Source organism: Neltuma alba, unplaced genomic scaffold (assembly GCF_004799145.2).
Source record: "Neltuma alba isolate B1F8T4 unplaced genomic scaffold, ASM479914v2 tig00003199_pilon, whole genome shotgun sequence".
Lineage (NCBI taxonomy): Eukaryota > Viridiplantae > Streptophyta > Magnoliopsida > Fabales > Fabaceae > Neltuma > Neltuma alba.
This window is the reverse complement of record NW_021633185.1, coordinates 1-13689: the sequence shown is the minus strand read 5'-3', so window position 1 is coordinate 13689 and position 13689 is coordinate 1. Positions and strand designations below refer to the sequence as shown.

The following is a 13689-nucleotide window of genomic DNA, read 5'->3' as shown; positions in this document are numbered from 1 at the left end:
TTAGCTATAAAACGGGTGGAGGAAAGTTCCACACTTTCTAAGGCTCCAGGCTCAAGAATGCAGAGGAGGAGGAGGAGGAGGAGGAGGAGGAGGGGTTAGAGTCTAAGGAGGCAAAGAATGGTCCACGAGACAGAGACTCATGCTCTGGTTTGAAGAAATGGACAGTGACACTGCAAACAAGAACAGAAACGTGCAGTGCGAGAGCACAGAGAAACACCCGAGATTTTCATTAAAGAAGCGTGACAATGAAAACAAAAAGAAGATTAAAAATCACCCAAAAGCATGGAGAAGATTATTAAGAATTTATCATTAATAATGATTAAATATTAAGTTACTAAATAAATACACAGGAAAAATAGCTTGATGCAATTAAAAAGTGACGATATTTTTTTAAAAATTAATTATTATATCCTAGTCCTATATTTAAGATCAGATGAGACTTTAGCACTGTGTTCAGCGATTTAAAACTGGTGAAACGTCTAGGCTTAGGTAGGAGGCCTGCGGGCATGATGATGAAGCAGCGCAGGAAACTTTGGCCAACCATAATTATATCCGAGGCTATTAAAAAAACATATCGCATCACAAGTTCACAACTACAAAGCATGGAATTTACCCATAAATTTCGAATTTAATTATTAGTAATTCTGAGGCTTTGAGTTATAATTATAAAGTTAATGAAAATCTAAGTTAAATTCATAAAATATAAAAATTGTTTTTGTTTTTAATCAGAGAGAAACCATTATGACAAAAATAAGGAAAGCGACATTTATCCAGTTGCAGTAAAATTTTCCGATGATGGTGCTTCTATTCTGTGAGCGTATGTAATGACGAATTAGTCCTTACTTTTCCCCGACAATGCAGTGGGATTTTGTTCCATGGTTGGTGTAATTCCGTAAAACCAGTTCACCCAAAATTGGATTTCGCTTGCCTGTCCCCATCAAATGATTAAACGTGGCAATTATCCGTTGAATCGCAGAAGAAACTTTTCTGAAGTTTTTTTCTTTGGAAAATTATTATTAAAAAAATGTTTAACTATTTATCTAATCCTGTTTGTATGTCAAGCTTCTACATTTACCTATAGTTAAGAGTTGTGGGTATTTGATTTTTTTCCTTTAAAACCAAGCTTTAGCTCTCCCAAGCCGCTTTTATTATGGATAACCTACATATGAAGTCTTAATTTTAATTTTAAAAGTGTTTTTACGAAGTCGAGATAAAATTCTTTTCACATGCTTACTTCATATATGGTAAAATCACTTTCAGAATCATGGTTTTGTTTTCACCCAGATACTTCTAAGCAAAAATAGAAAAATTAAGTTCAGCGTTGAAAATCTATAATTAATTCCAGATAAATTTTTTAAATCTAAATTATAAAAAAATGTTAAAGTTACATTTTAAAAATTTATAAAAAAAAGCCACGTTAACTATTTCTTTATATATTGTGCATATACTTAGAGTCCATTTAATTAAAATAAATGTATCAATATAATAGGGATTAATATTATGTTTGGTCTCTCAAATTTGCACGAATTTTAATTTTAGTTTATCAAATTTTAAATTATAGGCTTTAATCTTTCAGGAGATAAAATGATCCAAATATTTATTTAATTATGAGAACTAATATTTAAATGAAACAAAACTTGATGGACCATATCACCGTATCCAAAGATTTCAATTTTAAAAAACCAAAACCAAAATAAAAACAAATTTAAAAGATAAAAATTGTAATAACCCAATATTATGTAAACTTTTGGCCAAAAAAAACAATAATTATGTAAACTTTATTAAATTATTTAGAATTGATTTAATTTAAGTTAAGTTTAACATTCTGGTCAAAAAAGTTGAGTTTAACAGTTCTTAGATTATGCTGATTGATTGACGATGAATATGATATTATGGAGAGCAGTGCACTAATAACGATAGAGAGGGGGGACTTGCCGACATGGGACGGAGATGGGAGAGGAAGTTCACTGGAATTGGAGGTGGACCCTACCTCGACGTTCTTTGCGTGCCCGGGATAAACATTATCTTTCATGCGATCCTACGTGATTATTTCGAATCACGTAGGGTCTGATTGGCTCAATTGAAAAGAAAAGGATGGGAGAGATTTTAATAGAGAGAAAAGAAGGAGAAGGGAATAGAAAGATTTTAATATTACTTTATTTAGATTTATAAAAAAGAAGAGAGGAGAGGAGTTTTAATATTATCTTATTTGGTTCATGAAGAGATGAGAGGAAAAAATATTTTAACATGAACAATTTTACCCTTATTTTATTTAAAATTATTTTTTGAAATTTTATAGAATGTTTAATAAAATAGAATTGTAAATAACATTTAATATATTGAGTAATACTTATACCAAAATTATAATATGTTTTAGGGGGTGAAGTATTATTGAAAAGAAGGTTGAAGTAATATTCAGTCACAATTTGTATTGTATCCTATCTTTGAATGAAATATTTGGTCATGCAAATGAGAGAGCAGCATCTGAAGACAAGAAGAAAAGAATTTAAGATAGTATGAGGATATTAAAAATAAATATGGGCATAATGGTCACAACATAACAAAATATTACTTTTTCCCTCCAAATCCCTCTATTTTGAAACTTCTTAATTAAATTGTTGTTTCTCACAAAGAATCACTCTTTTTAATTTTTTCTCACTTCTGTCTTTCTATTTAGTTTTGTTATACTGCTTCCAATTTTAATTATAAGATATCATTTGTGTCTATAAATAATATCCTATAATTAGGATATAATGTACTCCTCCGGTCCTTAATATAAGACCCATTTAACTAATTTGATTAGATTAAGGAAGTTAGGTAAGTTAGTTAATTATAAGAAAAGTGACACATTTTTCCTAAAACACCATAATCATATTTTTTTAATACCCCTTTTCCTCTTCTATTTGATTATGGTTGAGGGAGTATCTATAGGGGTAATTTAGAAAAAATTGATAAATATAAGAAATGGGTCTTATATTTAGGACCAAAACCAACTTAAGAATTGAGTCCTATATTAAAGACCGGAGGAGTAGTATTATACTCCTCCGATCCATAATATAAGACCCATTTAACTAATTTGATTAGATTAAGGAAGTTAAGTAAGTTAGTTAATTATAAGAAATGTGACATGCTTTTCCTAAAACACCATAATCATCTTTCCTAATACCCCTCTCCTTCTTCTATTTGATTATGGTTGAGAGAGTATCTATAGAGGTATAATTTAGAGAAAACTGATAAATATAAAAAATGAGTCTTATATTTAGGATCAAAACCAACTCAACAATTAGGTCATATGTTAAGAATCGAGTGCCAATGAAAGTTACGTATAACTTCTTTACATTACACATTTTGGATCCGACCGAATCCCAGCTTAATAAAAGAAGGGGAAATTTTGAACAAACTTTGCTACTATAATATTAGAGTGAATTAATGCAATTAATTTCTTCATTAAATATGTCATTTCATAAAGGCTTAATATAATTTTTAATTCATTAAATTTGTTCTTATTTTGATTTTAGCCTTACAAGTTTTAAGCCTTAAGCTCTGATCTCACAAAAGACAAAATAATCTAAATTTTTATTAGATTATAAAGACTAATATTTTAAATAAAAAAAACTTAATAGACCAAAATTTATAATTTGAAATTTAAGAAACCAAAATCAAAATGATAATAAACTTGAAGAACCAAAGTTTATATTAATCTTTTTATAAAATATTAATTGATATATGCTACATGAAAGACTTGATGGGGTATTAGTCTTTCGTAGTCGTTTTAATTAGGGGTGTTCAATTTGTCTCGTCCCGGTCCCGGTGTGTTCGGACGAGACAAAAAAAATTCCGGGCGCGTCCTGTCCCGGGATTTTTTTAAAAAAATTATTTATTAATAATTATTATTAGATTATTCAATTTACTTATTAATAATAACTCTTATTTTTATGGTGATTTGTAGCTCTTAAGTTGTAGTATTATCTCAACAAAATCTCCTTCCTTAATAAAATAATTCATAAAGTCATTATATAGTGTTTTTTTTTTACGGTATTTTTTTTTTGCAATATTATTTTTACACCTTTTTTATGTTATATAATTAATTTTTCTATATAATATTTTTATAATGTTTTTATCTTTAAAAGCCCAATAAAAATAAGTATTATAACATAAAAAAAGTCATATAAAAAATTATGGTATCTTTTTTTTAAAAAAAAAAAGGAAGCAGGACGGGACACAGGACAAAATCCCTATCCCATCCCTGTTCACCGGGACGGGCCTATCCCAGTCTCGTCCCGTCTCGTGAGCACCCTTAGTTTTAATGACCGTTTCCTCATACATCACACTTCCGCCATTCCCCAGGTTATCATATCTCTTTATGCTAATCTCCATCTCTATATAAATAAACAAAAGATTTAAAATTAATATCTTAGCTTTAGTTTTACTCAATATTTTTTTTTTGGAGTCATGTCATTGGTAAGCTGGATAAATTTGTCGCATTATTAATAAGGAAATAAAGCTGTACCAAGATAAAAATAAAGTGATGAGTCACGTTTTTATGCATGCGTTCTCTACAAAAGTGGGCCCTACTTTTAGAAATTTATCGTAAAATAATCATCTTCACGTGTCACATCCCTTAACAAAAATCAAAATTTTCACAGAACCTGAAATTTCTAATTTGTAACTTTATGAGAAGTCTTCGATTTTGAAACAATGATCATCAAAACAATCAATAAGTATTATCATAAGTGGATATTATACTTAACTTTGATCCTTATCAACCTCAAAACAACATAAAGAATGAAATACAAGTGGTACTCTTTTCTGTTGAATATCCTTAAAAAAAGCTTTCTGGTACGATGAAACTGATTAGTGAAATTTTAATTTGATATCCTAACTCATTTCTACTTTCATGTAGTTATTTAGATCACCAAATCATTCAAATCCCTCCTCACATGATAATGTCATCTACAAACTACGCAAAAAATTGTTTTTAAGGGTCTATTTGATATGAAAGAAAATGACATGAGGGGAGGAGAGGAAAAATTATAATAAGATCAATTTAAAAAATTAAAAAATAGGATTAAAAGCTGTTAATTTATTTTTATTACTCTTTTATATTACTTCTTTTTTTGTATTAAAATTTCAAAACACAAGTTTTACAATTTTTTAAATAGAGTTCATTAAAAAAAAATTTCTTTTCCCTCCCCTCCACTTCCCTCATTCCAAACAATACCTAAATGAAAATGACATCAATAAGAATAAAAGTCCCACCAAGTCCCCTATTTAGGGATTAGTCATTTTCAATAAGAGATTTTTGAAAAATCCTGAACTTTTGAATCTTAACTTCATTGAAGGCATTTGAATTAAGAAACTGGAGTATCAAAAGCATTACCCAATATAATGACATATTCAAACTCATTCTTAAGAGACTGGAATCTCTACCACCCGTTTAGTGCTAAAAGATTAATAAATGTGGTGAACCAATGGCAAAAGAGCCAGCAACCAGAATTGCATAATCTAAATTAGCATGAAAATTTTTTAAAATTTTTAAAAATAAAAGATGAAAAGAGAAAAAGTAAGGAAGAAATACCTTGAGAGATTTGGTGGTTTCCTTTAATTGAGTTTCACAAACAAAGCATTTCAAGAGGCAGCCAAACTTCTACATTGAATGGTTTCTCGCTTTTAACTGTGAAGTTTTTGTATCATTTGTTTGAAAAATGAGCTCAACAAGGCGTTTTACAGAAGGGAAGGCGCAGAAAAAAAAAGGGTTTAGGGCAAATAAAATGTAACCACGTAGGCAAGTGCTGCGTGCTCAAACTTGACACGTTGACGACGGTACTTATAAGCAATGTTTTTTTTTTCCCCCGTCTTCTTTTTATTAATTAATGGGTTTGTGTGTGTTTTTCATAAAATCTGAGAAATATATCATATAATTTATGAAGATATTTTTTTATTATAAATGTATTTTATACCCTTACTCAGTTACTCTCACCAAAAAATTCAAGAATAATATGCATTTATTATAACATGCCTTCTTAGTATCCTTTTAACACCCTTGCAGTCATTTCTTACATTTTCAATATTTACTTTTTCGTTGTTTTAGCAGCATCTTAGATGTTTTCAAACTATTGAAAACTGTAAGATGATTGTTATGATACAAAGGAATATTGAAGATTTGTAGGAGATAAATGCTGAAAATATCAAATATGACTAAAAAAAATTAACTTAATAAAATTTTAATTCCATTAAAAAATTATTGTTTTTGTGAAATTTTAAAATTTAAATGTTCTTAACAGTAATTAACATTATTGTAAAATCCTTAACAGTGATACCCCATATTCTCCATTAGACTTGCCTTTACAGTTGGCCCAAAAAAATTGGGCCCGGCTTCTCTACGCTGACATTACCCTCCTCTGCCCCTCCGCTGCTGTTAAACAGCAATACGTTTGGAATACTTTTTGAAACACGGAGGAAGTGATGTGTTGTGGCTCTAAAACGTAAGTGCTGAATTAAAATTCTCTGTTAAAAAAGCCATGTAAATTAAGTAGTGAACCCTATTTAATAAAAGGTTTTTAAAAATATACTGCTTCTAATTATTATTAATATAAAAACCAGTTAAAGATTTAATTTGGTTCAAATATAATATCTCAATCTATCTTATCTCTGATATTTATTTATTTTACCCTCAAATAATCATTATAATAAGTATACATGTTAAGAAATTACTATCAAAGAGTTAATTTAAAAGTACATAATTAATGACGTATTTTAGAAAAGACAGTATCTATTCATTATAAATAATTAACTTAGTAACTAACTTATTTAATATTCACAAATTAGTTATTTAGTTTTTATATTAAGTATCTGGTCGTTACTGAAATTCTCAATGAAAGTATGAAATTAATAAATATACTTTTCTTTCAATAAATCATAATATCACATATTTTATTGATCTAACTTATCAATCTCTTTCAACTTCTATTTTTTTTCTCGAAATTCTTCGTTAACGTAATTTTTATAGTTTTGGTAAATCTGACTTCATATGGGTAACAATTAATTTTAACTAATTTAGTTAAATATTATTTGATTATCATATGAACTAGTTAGGACAAAATAGGTAAATATTGAAAATAAAGTAATTTGAAATTTTATATATATAACCAAATTAAATCTTCAACTAGCTATTATATTAAAAATTAGAGGTAGTATATTTTTTTAAAAAAATTTGGAGAAAATTTAGATCAAATTCTTTATATCTATATGTCAAATTTTCCAATCATATATGATCATATATTTTTTTTATGTAGATTTATAATACAATTAATATTTCAAAAATAAGAAGTATAATTATATATGATTAGAAAACTTGATATAATAAATATAAAGAACTTAATCTAAGTATTGTCAAAAAATTTTATTTAATGGGATTCATTGCTTAGTTTATATGGCTTTTTTTTAACAGAGAATTTTATTAGGTAAAACAGGGATAAACAAAACAAATAATTTTTTTTAGATGAAAATAGAATTTTGCTGATGATATGCCGGCGGAGAGAAGCTGAGCCCCCCTGGGGGAAAACCCGACAACTCCCTTATTCCACAAGACTTGCGCTCGTCTGGTACGAAGCGGAGCCACGCTTTTTCTTCATCGACGAACAAGCAGCCTACACCTGGTCGAGCTGGCCGTCCACCATTGTCGGCCCTGCATGGTTGTTCTCCTGCGAGTATTGAAGGTACAAACCCTAGCTCTCTGTCTTCTACCAAAATCCCTTGAGGTTGATTTGTTCAGTCGGTATGTTCCCCGCGCGGTTGTTGACCCTGCGTTGGAGGCCGTCGCAGCGCTTCTGGTTTTGTTCTAAATTTTTTTATTTTAATTAATTGGAAGATCATGAATTGCAAGAGTGTCGTCCTTGTCATTATTCAGAGTCTTGGATGAGTTGCCTAGATCAATTGGCATATTAAGACATCTTCGTTAAGGTATACGGATCAAAAATTAAAAGTGCATGATATCAACTATGCTTATTTCCAAGATTTCACCCGGTGCAGATGCCCCCAATGAGTGTAAGGTCAGCTTATGGTATTCAACCTTTCAGGAATCATGATGGACCATTCGGCATTTTCTGACTTGCTTTGAGCTTCAATTCCGATCATTATTTAATTTGATAAATAATCAGTTGATTATAAATTGGCGTGTTCTTATTTTCAAGGTGAATATAAGTTTTTAATAAACTCATACAAAAGGGGCAAAAAGGCAAAAAGATGGATAAGGGCATGTAATTGTCCATGAATTATCATTTTCCCTCTGCTCTCCAATGAGACAACATTTAAATTGCTCCCTGCCTCCATTCTTTAAACAACACCCCCCGGGGGGGGGGGGTTTAACTGAACATAGCGTAAGTGAAACCATGGATTTTTCTATCTTGAACAGAAAGTAGTTCTAACTTTTGCCTTCATATATAGTGACTGTGGGTTCTCTCTCTATCTGTGTGTGTGTGTGTGTGTGATATTTTTCTGAAAAAAGTCTGGAGCACATTCCACTGGGCTGTAAAAGTTTAGTGGTAGAGAGAGACATGAGTGAGGATTTTTCCAAGTACGGAGGCCTCCGTATAGAGTGGCAGAAATAGAGTGAGGCAGAAGGTTTTTACTACCCCGTGTTTATGTTTGTCGTACTCTTGGTCTTGAATATCTAGCCTTGATTGAAGCATGGGAGATTGAGTCTGACTTGCATCTCAATGGTTTCCGGTGTTGCTTTAAATCTGTAGGAAGTTTCAGGCGACAACCAAAAAAGAAAAAAAAAAAAGAGAGTCTTTAGGAAGTCAGGATCAAATTGAGGTAGGGCGTGACTCTGAGTTGGTTTTGTTCTTGGGCACATTTATCTGCTATTTTGTTATTGAATTGAGTTGAATGTGAATCTCATTCACCTCTGTGATTCAATTTTGGATTAATGGTTGTTGACATGACCTAAGCTCATTGCTTTCAGCACTAATGAATTAAAACTTCACTGTTGATTATTTAATTTCAATTTGGGAATGGGATGCCGAAACCGGGAATATGGGTTGGGACCCGTGGACCAGCCCGCCAATCCGCCATAAAAGAGTGGGTTAGGGTTGGCATTTTGCTAGCCTGCTAAGGTGTGGGCTGCTCTAGCCTGCACCGCATAACCCGCGGGTTGTGGCGGGCTACCCGCGGGTTGGTGGGTTGGCCCGCCTAACCTGCCACTTTTTTTTTTTTTAAATTTTTTTAATTTTTCATATAAGTAATATGTTATTATATTTGAAAATTTTCTTCTCTTATTTACATTTTAATTTTCATGTTATTATATTTGAAATTTTTTTTTAATATAAGTACTATATAAACAAAAAATATTTTTTAAAAATAAGCATACTATATTTAAAGCAAAACTTTAATAACTACAATCAAACATAAGACAATATTTATTACGGGAAAAAAGTGTTTTAAAAAAACATGGTAAATGAACTTTTAAAAAAAATTAGACAAATGCACTTCAAATTTATTAAGAGATAGTTTGTATCAAACATGGCGTTTGTATGGAAAAAATTATAAGATTTATCACTTGATGAGTTGATGTTGAATGTTAATCATGTAAAATATTTATAATGTATTATTTTATATTTGTATTAACTATTTTAAATGTGGTTAAACATCATTTATACTTGTGATTGCTTTTAAACTTTTAGATCACCATTTATTATTTTAAAAAATAAATAAAAATAAGATTTGAAAATTGAGAATTAAAAAAAAAAAAAAGATGGCGGGCTGCTCCAACCCGCACCGCATAACCCGCGGGTTGTGGTGGCCCGCTGGCCCGTATTCCTAGCTATTTCTGCTTCTTCTCTAACTAGAAATTTCCATTCGGATTTGATGCTGTACTTGCTCCCTAGTGGTTGCATATGTAACATTTGATATCAGTGATGGTAGTGATGGTCTTTTACACATTTGAGTTTTACAAATTTTTGGTTTGGGTTTTTAAATCAAGTACTAAAATATGTTAACGACTTCTTAACAGGACTTGGGATCTTGCTGTCTAGATTTGATTTGTAGTCCCTTTGCTGCTCTAGATAGGATTTCCTATATTGATGGCTGCGGCTAAGATGGATAAGTGTTTTATTAAGGACAGGCCTGAAGATGTGTCCTGGCTATGCTCCCTTTCAACGTCTGAGATTGTAAGTTTTTTGTCACTTGAGTTGACCACATCATTTGTAATCGTATCTTTATTCACCAGTCCTCTTGTCTGGATTTTGTTTTCAGTCACTTTTGTATCACTTCAAATCAGTAGTAGGGCATTAGATGGCTGATAAAAATTCATGCTGCTCATCATATGATTTCGCTTTCATATCACTTCAAAGATCAGTAGTAGGGCAGTGGTAGGGAACTAGATGGATGATAAAAAATTCTTTTCACTGCCAACTGACCAGTCGTATTTTGATATATATGAGTAGTCATAAAATCATTTTGTTCTCTTATGTGCCTGCTGTTGCATGTATACATATCAATGTCTGAGATGTCTATATGTCTTTGCATGATGACCAGTGTTTGCCATGGTTTGATCGTTTGGGGAATATTGGGCCAACAGGGTAGATTTATTTAGCTCAACATCCAATGAACAATTTTAACTAATTCAACCAATTTAGGAGGAGATACTAGAAACTTACTTTTATTATGGTGAATTGGTGATATTTTAATTTCTGATGCATGCTCTTTGCAATCGCGAGTGAGACCTGAGGTTTACAATAAAAGATGCTCTTCTACTGTCATCTGCCATCACTTGCAGTTTTTTATTATTTCATTTGAGTCTGTTATGACATTTGGAATTTATAAATGTCAGGATATGCTGATAAATTTGAAGTTGTATGTCCGTCACCGTGCTAAGATGATAGGTTATGAGGAACTAGCGAGAAATTTGACCTTAAAGTGCTTCGTGCCATTGGTATGCCTTCATTTTTATGTTCTATATGCACCTTTTGTAAGTTTAAATTTCTAGTCTTCTTTTGAATTACTCTATCCCTCCTCGATTTTGTCAAGTTGATGTATCGATATGCTATGGTGAGTTTATTATTGTCTAAGTTGGAGCAGGTGTTTTCCATGTATACGGTGAGTGCGTCAAATTCTTACTTCCGTATGCAATGAAAATTAGTTTACATATTGCGCTGGTACCTAATTGCTTCATTGGTTATTTAAATACATTTACACATGATGAATAATGCATGTCTGACCTCCTATGAGGATTTATGCAGCATTCATTTTGTTTGAATATTTCAAAGAAAAAGTGAAAGATCCATCACTTACTCTAGATGCAGTGAAGCCTGCGGCTTTGTCAAGTGCGTGCAACCTATTGAGATGTGATCACGAAGGGGTCATATGTGTTGAAGATCTGAGTAAAAATATTGGCGTTGATCCACAACATATTGTTAGAGGGTATGCATATTTTGCTTGAGCTTTGACTGACGTCTTTTTTTTTTTTTTTTAATTTCCTCATATGGTTTTAACTTACCCTTGCTTGCCTGTTCTAGTCCTGACTAGCATTTTTCAGTTAAGCCTTAAACTTAACTTTTTTTCAAGATGAAAAAACTGAATTCCATTAAAACTGACTTTTTTTTAGTAAAAAAACTGAATTCCTTTTTTCAATTTTTCTTGTAGCTTGGAATTATGTTATAGATTATCTTAAGAACACTTAATGAGGTCATTGCACAAAACTTTCTGGTTAACAACGTATCTAAAAACTTAGTTGTTGCTAGAGCACAATGCGTTGTACGATCAAATAAAGCTCGTCTTTGTATGCTCTTGAGAAGGTCTGCTACATGTTATTTTATTTAAAAACTTGATAGCAGATTCAAGTAACTTTAGCTTCTTTTACCCCTTTCTCCTTTTGTATGCTGTTAAATGTAGATATGCTCGGCTGTTACTGGTGTAAATTGTGGGGAAATGCTTGCACCTGTGAACATCCATAATGCATGTTCATCTGTTCTCTTATAATTTTCTCCTACATTGCATATGTGGATCTTGATGTTCATGCACTGATTTGTTTGTACAGGCCACAGGAAGAAGTGTGTTCCGCACCAGAAGAAGTAGTTTCAAAACGTCAAAAACGAAAAAGGAAGTGCTTTTTTGTCCGAAAGAAAAGGCCGAAGTTCAAAGCAGAGAACAAGTAGATTTAATTGTTGAAGGAGCTGAAACCTGATAGCTAATTGATGACGGACTGAGACTCCTGGTGAATGGAAGCTTCAATTTTGAATGACCTTAGCAACCTGGCAGGTATTAGTTGGACATGCTATTTTGAATGGAAACTTCTACAGGGTGCGCGTACTATTTTTTGCACCGGTGTGGGGGCGGGCTTGTATTGTAGAGAAATAGTTGGAGAATCTGTCCATTAAATTTAAGAAGTTGAACCCCGAGTGCCGAGGTCAACTGGTCGGAGTTGCTGCAAGTGTTGATTAATAGGCACTTGATTTCTATATTTTTAGTGTTATTTACCACATTTTCCATGTCACTTGAAGTTTTAATCATTATTGTAAATATTTTAATGGATTTATGAAAGATATTTCAGGTAAAACATGCCTTGATATTTTTTTGTGATCTAAATTGCTGAACCGTAGTTTGAGATGGATTTATCGTTGTGAACTCACTTTGAATATATATTAATTTCAAGGGAAGCATGGAAGAAGAATCAATTAAAAAATTAGTCCAAATTTGATACAAGAAATAAAGAAACTGAAACATGGTGGTGGTATCATGATATGGCACAACACATACGGTTGATAGTGTTTGCCTCGTATCGCAAGCTGAGGGTGCGTCGTATCGTTATACCAACACATTGATATAGCGATCTCAGACCAGATGCCGCTGAACGTCGCGTTTTAATAACATTAGCTTGGGTTTTAGTTTACGCATATGATTCCTTCGTCATGTGGGGGATTCTGAAGGACTGGAGGTGGTTTTCATAAATGAGACATGAGAAGTGAATTCTTGTCTACCTGAACCTCATGTAAGCATCATGCCTCGCCCATGCACCATGAAAATCAGAAAAATGATATTCTTCGGCGCCATTTTGGCTTCAAACCTCCCATCCCCAGGCAACCAAAAAAAAAAAAAAATCCAACTTTGGATGACACCTCAATCAATCCAATGCCTCAGGGACGGTGGATTTGACGAGGGAAGAGAATGCAAAATACCGCAATAGAAACAAGCAAAGCAGCTGGAGATATTCCCCTTTGCCATTAAAAGACATATATGCAATCCATTCCTGGTTTCCACCAGAGTATCAAGTGCTGATCAGTCATCACCCAGAAACAAATTGAGTGATACCTGGAATTATGAGACTTGTATCTTACTAAATTTTACCCATCAATTCCATTTCCATTACAATCCTTCACATAGCTACGGCCCTGTCACTCAATAGAACTAATCTTATTCTTGGCATTTTAATGGCCAATATTCACTTGGGATCCATGAGATGTAACCCTGCCGGCCGAGTCACCCATCATTTTGACACTACTATTCTCCAATCCACTTTTCAGCCAAGCAAGGTTGCTGATGTCTGTAGCTATGGCTGCCAACTCAAAACTTGGGAATGCCGGGGGCTCTGAATATTCAATAAATTCTGGCCCCAACAAGGAGCTTTTGGCATTTTCGCCACCTAGATCAGTGCAACAACCATGGCCACAGTGGTTAGGAACAGATAGGTCA

At 32.3% G+C, this 13689-nt stretch overlaps 1 pseudogene; it reads left to right on the top strand.

Annotated features, from left to right (window-relative positions):
- The first annotated feature begins 7564 nt into the window (after positions 1–7564).
- LOC114740919 (uncharacterized) lies at positions 7565–12174 on the top strand (annotated as a pseudogene).
- The last annotated feature ends 1515 nt before the right edge of the window (positions 12175–13689 follow it).